The 5,577-nt window shown below is 37.1% G+C and overlaps 1 non-coding gene across 1 annotated transcript; it reads left to right on the top strand.

The window, feature by feature from the left end:
• The first annotated feature begins 3,478 nt into the window (after positions 1-3,478).
• On the top strand, positions 3,479-3,584 carry LOC140858876 (small nucleolar RNA R71). Its single transcript, XR_012142281.1, has one exon. It is a non-coding gene; the product is annotated as a small nucleolar RNA R71 (small nucleolar RNA).
• The last annotated feature ends 1,993 nt before the right edge of the window (positions 3,585-5,577 follow it).

Below are 5,577 nucleotides of genomic sequence, written 5' to 3' on the forward strand. Positions count from 1 at the left end.
TATTGAGATCAGTAAGAAGAGGGTTGTAGAATCACTCCTAAAATTTGGTCTAGTCCAAACCCTACCATTCATTGAGTTTTCTTAATAATTTATTCCTCAGTATCTCTAAAATTATCTTGATCGTTAATCATTCATTTATTAGGATGCCTAATTGACTCTTAATCAAAATAAAATTTGGATACACAAAACTAATTATTTCTAACCATACTCGAGGATTTGATTAATTTCCATTTCCTTCCCCCCTCAACCTAATCTACATTGTCCTTAATGGAGTAGGAAAGCAAAGAAAATAAAAGGAGAGAGTGCACCTGGGATAATTCTGCTTCGGAAGTTGAAGATAGCTTCATTGATTAATAGGCTCTTGTTCTAAATTCCTGTAGCTGCGGTAAAGTAAAAAAAAAAATATATGAAATCGTTGGGTTGCCTCCCAACAAGTGCTAAATTTTACGTCTTCAGCCAAACGTCAAGTTTATTGACAGACTCTTTCATACAGAGCGGTCTTTTATTCTTAAAAAAATGAAGATCAGTTAAAATAAAATAAAAAAAATTTAGGTTGCCTCCCAAAAAGTGCTAAGTTTAACGTCTTCAGCCAGACGCTAAAAGAGTGTCTATCCTATTCCTGCTCGAATCTTAACATGAGTGTCGATCCCTCTTTCAAAAATAATATATCCTAATACAATTTCTTTTCGCACCATGAAATATTTCTTTTCCCAACTTAGGACAAGATTTATCTCCATACACTGTTTAAGAACTTTAGAAAGATTATGGAGACAATCCTCAAAGGTGGTTCCAAACACAGAAAAATTATCCATAAAAACTTCAAGATATTTGTCCACCATATCCAAAAAAATGACCAGTATGCACCGTTGAAATGTAGCGGGTGCATTGCAGAGCCCGAATGGCATATGTCGAAAAGCGAAGGTGCCATAGGGGCAGGTGAAGGTAGTCTTTTCTTGGTCATCCAGAAATATAGGTACTTGATTGTACCCTAAATAACCATCAAGAAAATAGAAGAAACTTTGTCTTGCTAGCCGTTCTAAAATTTAGTCAATAAAAGGCAAAGGAAAATGATCTTTCCTAGTAATGGCATTCAGCTTTCGGTAGTCCACACATACTCGCCAACCAGTTGTTGCACGAGTAGAAATTAATTCACCCTCATCATTCTCTATTATGGTAATACGTGACTTCTTAGGTACTACTTGGGTTAGACTAACCCACTGGCTATCTGAAATTGGGTTGATAATTCCAGCATCTAGCCATTTCACTACTTCCTTTTTCACGGCTTCCCGCATATTCGGATTTAATCTTCGTTGCATGTCCCTATGTGGTTTTGCCTCAACCTCGCAGTGAATATGATGCATGCAAACAGAAGGATCTATACCCTTCAAATCGATAATTGACCACCCTATAGCCTCTTTATGCTTTTTGAGTACCCCGACAAGTTTGTCTTCCTGGTCGTTGGTTAGGTCAGATGCAATGATCACTGGAAGGGTATCGTTGGATCCAAGAAATGAATATTTCAACGTGGCAAGAAGAGGCTTTAGCTCTAGAGTAGGTGGTGCTTCTAAGGATGGTACCAGAGGGCTTGATTGAATTGGTAATTGCTCGTACTTTACAGTCCAAGGGGGATTGGTGCTAAAATTGGGAGGTTCTAGCAAAGCATGTATTTCTTCAGTGTATCCATCAATATCAAAATTATCCATTCTAAAATATGTTAGGCATGCCTGTAAAGGATCTGAGTTGAGCAAGGCAGGAGCTTTATCTTCTATAACTTCCTCTAACAAGTTGATCTCATTATGGTCGTACACAGGTGGTCCCAAAGATGCATTGAAAATATTCAACCTTAGCTTCTTATTTTCGAAAGTTACATCCATAAATCCGGTCCTACAATTTATACAAGCATTAGCGGTTGCTAAGAAGGGTCTACCTAGGATGATTGGTATTTGGTTGGAGTCGCTACCAGATTCCATATCCAGCACAAGAAAGTCGACAGGAAAGTAAAATTCATCTACTTTCACCAATACGTCTTCTAGCATTCCATGGGGTACCTTAATAGATCGGTCTACTAGTTATAAGGTCACCGTCGTGGGTTTTAACTCTCCAAATCCAAATAGGTCATATATAGAGCTCGGGAGAAGGTTGACACTTACACCCAAATCTAATAATGCCTTCTTAATCGTGACGTTCCCTATGACACAAGAAATAATTGGGGTACCTGGATCTTTCAGTTTGGGTGGGGCAATTTGCTGGAAAACTGAGCTGGCCTGCTCAGTTAGGTGGATTTTTCTTGGTATTTGTGCCTTTGATTTTCATTTCTGTGTACATAGGTCCTTTAGAAATTTGGCATAGGTCGGAACTTGCTTAATGGCATCGAGAAGAGGTAAGTTTATCTGGATCTGTTTAAATAGTTCCAACATTTCATTCATTTTTATACCCTTCTTATCAAGAGGCAGAGAGGATTCTAAAGCACTGAGAAATGGAGCTTTAGGTGCAGGTGCTGGGTTAATAGGTTCTTTCCTCTCTTCAGATTTCTTCTTTTCTGTTGTAGCTGGAATTGGTTGCTCTTGTTGTTGGATTACTTCAGGTTGATTTAAGATTTTTCCACTTCTAAGGGTCATGATCGATTTGGCATGTTCGAAAAAAGTTTCAAGACCAATGGAGCTTTCAGCCATGTACTGTCCTTTTGGGTTATTAATAGGCTGACTGGGTAATTTGCCTTCTTCCCTCCTACTGAAAGCTGTTGCTAGCTGACCTATCTGGGTCTCTAGCTTTGCTATTGATTGCGTATGGGAATGAAGGAGTTGGGTATTCATTTCTAGTCCTTTAAGTGCTTGCAGTACCTTTTCTTCGAAAGTCGAGCTATGAGTACTCGAAGTGGGTTGAGGAGGGTTCTGGTATTGTGGCTGGGATGGATGCCTAAAAGTTACATCCGGGTAACCTGATCTTTGTTGCACTGGAGGAACTACTGGTTGTGATTTTCATGAGAAATTCGGATGGTTTCTCCATCCCGGATTGTATGTACTAGAATAGGGGTTGTTCCCTAGTCTATGAGTAGTTTGGGCTTGATGGACTTGTTCTTGTACATGTTCAGAAAACTGTGGTGCAACCGGATAATTATTCACACAATGAGTGGGGCTCGAACACAATGCACATATATCTTGTATCTGACAGGATGGAGAAGGTGACTGTCCCATACTTAATAATCGATCTAACTTTTGGGACAATTCATCTACCTTATGATGGATATCTATGGCATTTCCTACTTCATATATTCCACCTCTCTTTGGGTTTAACATGGATTTATCTCTAATAGAGGCAAACATATGATGTAATGAATTTTCACTTAAAATTTCAAACAATTGCCATGCCTCATCCTCACTTTTCAACATGAATGTCCCACCGCATGATGCATCAACCATTTGTCGATGTCTTTCAGATAGCCCATCATAAAAATATTGGATTAACTGCTACTTGGGTACAGCATGGTGGGGATATTTTCTAATAAGGTCCTTTAATCTCTCCCATGTTTCATGAAATATTTCTCTATCTAATTGGAAAAAACTAGTTATAGCTTTCCTTATTTGATTAGTTTTTTCTATGAAAAAATATTTCTTGAGAAACTCTCCTTGCAGCTGGTCCCAGGTTGATATAGTCATGGAATCCAAAGTATGTAGCCAGTATTTGGCTTTGTCCTTAAGTGAGAAAGAGAATAATTTTAACCTAAGAGCATCATCAGAGAAGTTGTGAATTTTGATAGTTGAGCATATCTCAAGAAATTCTTCAAGATGTTTATAAGGGTCCTCATTACTAAGTCCATAAAATGAAGGTAACATTTGGATTATACTGGACTTAATTTCATATTGAGTGGCCTCCACAGGGGGCACTTGAATACAAGGAGAGTAGGTATATGTGGAAGGAGTAAAGTACTCTTTCAATTGCCTGGGTGGATCATTCTCCTGATTTCGGTCTATATTTTTACGTCTATTAGCTCTAAAGGTTCTTTCTATTTCTGGATCAAAAGGTTGGATTTCTGGTTGTAATGATCTACGATCAAGCATACACCTTACAATTATACTTTAGAGCAAACATAAAAAATTTTAGTTTTTATAAAATATATATATATATATATATATTTATAATAAAGTGAGAAAAGAGTGAAGAAAATCTAAAGAGAAGAACCTAAGAATCTTAAATCTATGAAAAGGAAGAAATTAGTTAATGTTTAGATGTTAATTGCAATAAACTTAAACAAGCATGGACTCTCTATCCTAAGGTTAACTTAGATATAGACAGCTCCTAACTTTCAAGACCGCCTTTGAGCACTCTAAGCTCAAGACTGACTAACTGACTCGACCAGGTAAGCGTAAGATGTGGGAGGTTCTCTGCTCGTTGCTTTTCTTAGACACCAATTTAGTTGGCCAGGTCAGTCAACGAAACCAATTGAAAACCACTTTCTTTAACCACTTGCCTTAGACACCGAGCAATTAACCAATCCACACTCGATTCAACTCTAGAGCTTTCTTATCCTATTGAGCTCGAAATTCTTAGGGCTGATGTCTAGTTGCTTTTAAAATTAAGGCTTGGTTTAATGCAGAATGAAGGTTATGATTTTGGGCCAAGGAAGGGTGATCAAATCTCCATCTTATCTGATTAATGGGTTATTGCCCTTAAAGTTAATTATGGAGATGAGATGCAAAGAAACAAGGTGTCCAATCAAGTTAGAATTTTTTATATTTGGGGTTACGCTATTTTAGTTAAGTGTTATGAAATGTCAGTGGCTTTTTTTTTTTAATTCAACTGTGCCAAGATTCCCGGTAATGGCGTCAAAATTTGATGCATAGTCGTTGATAATACCAAAAATAACTCTACTCACTATGTAGGTAGGATGAGTCGAGATCGTATCCTCAGGAACCTTGAGCTAAGTTGAGATTATAAAATAAAAGAAAGAAGCATTGTTTTGATTTAGAAAATAAATTATCTTAAAATTGATGTAATTAGAAAATAAAGAACTCGAAAGTTTTGAATTAATTTTGCACTAGCAGAGTTGTATCTCTTTTTTAATTAAATAGATACGATTAATCTTAGAAAAAATACCTATCTTTCCTTGGCACACCCTGTACCCATAGATCACGGCGTGTCTCCAGAAATTACTAGGTAAACAACTCTTCTTTCCTCGGTATGCTCCGTACCCGTAGATCACGGTGCGTCTCTGAAAAGTAAAAGTTGTTTCTAATATTAATCTAACAGAAAAGCATAAATAAAAGCATATGAAAGAGAGCAAATAAAGAACTCATGATGATTTAAATAAAAAGCATAATCTTTATTGCATATAAAGAAATACAAGAAAGTTTAGAACAATAAACCATCTCTGTGTCATTACAAAATTTCTTTTCCACTCTTGAAACTGCTAGCCTAGCTGCTCATGGAGTAGTCCCTTTCTATTCCTCTATGCAAGGCTCTAGAAGAATTTCTGGGCTCCCCCTCCAATGGGAGTACAAAAATCTTTTTATAGGTGTTAGGAGGGAGGAGTTTTACATGATTTTCCTTTGTGGGACTAAAGAAAATGTTAAGGACTAA

Source organism: Elaeis guineensis, chromosome 6 (assembly GCF_000442705.2).
Source record: "Elaeis guineensis isolate ETL-2024a chromosome 6, EG11, whole genome shotgun sequence".
NCBI classification, from domain to species: Eukaryota; Viridiplantae; Streptophyta; class Magnoliopsida; order Arecales; family Arecaceae; genus Elaeis; species Elaeis guineensis.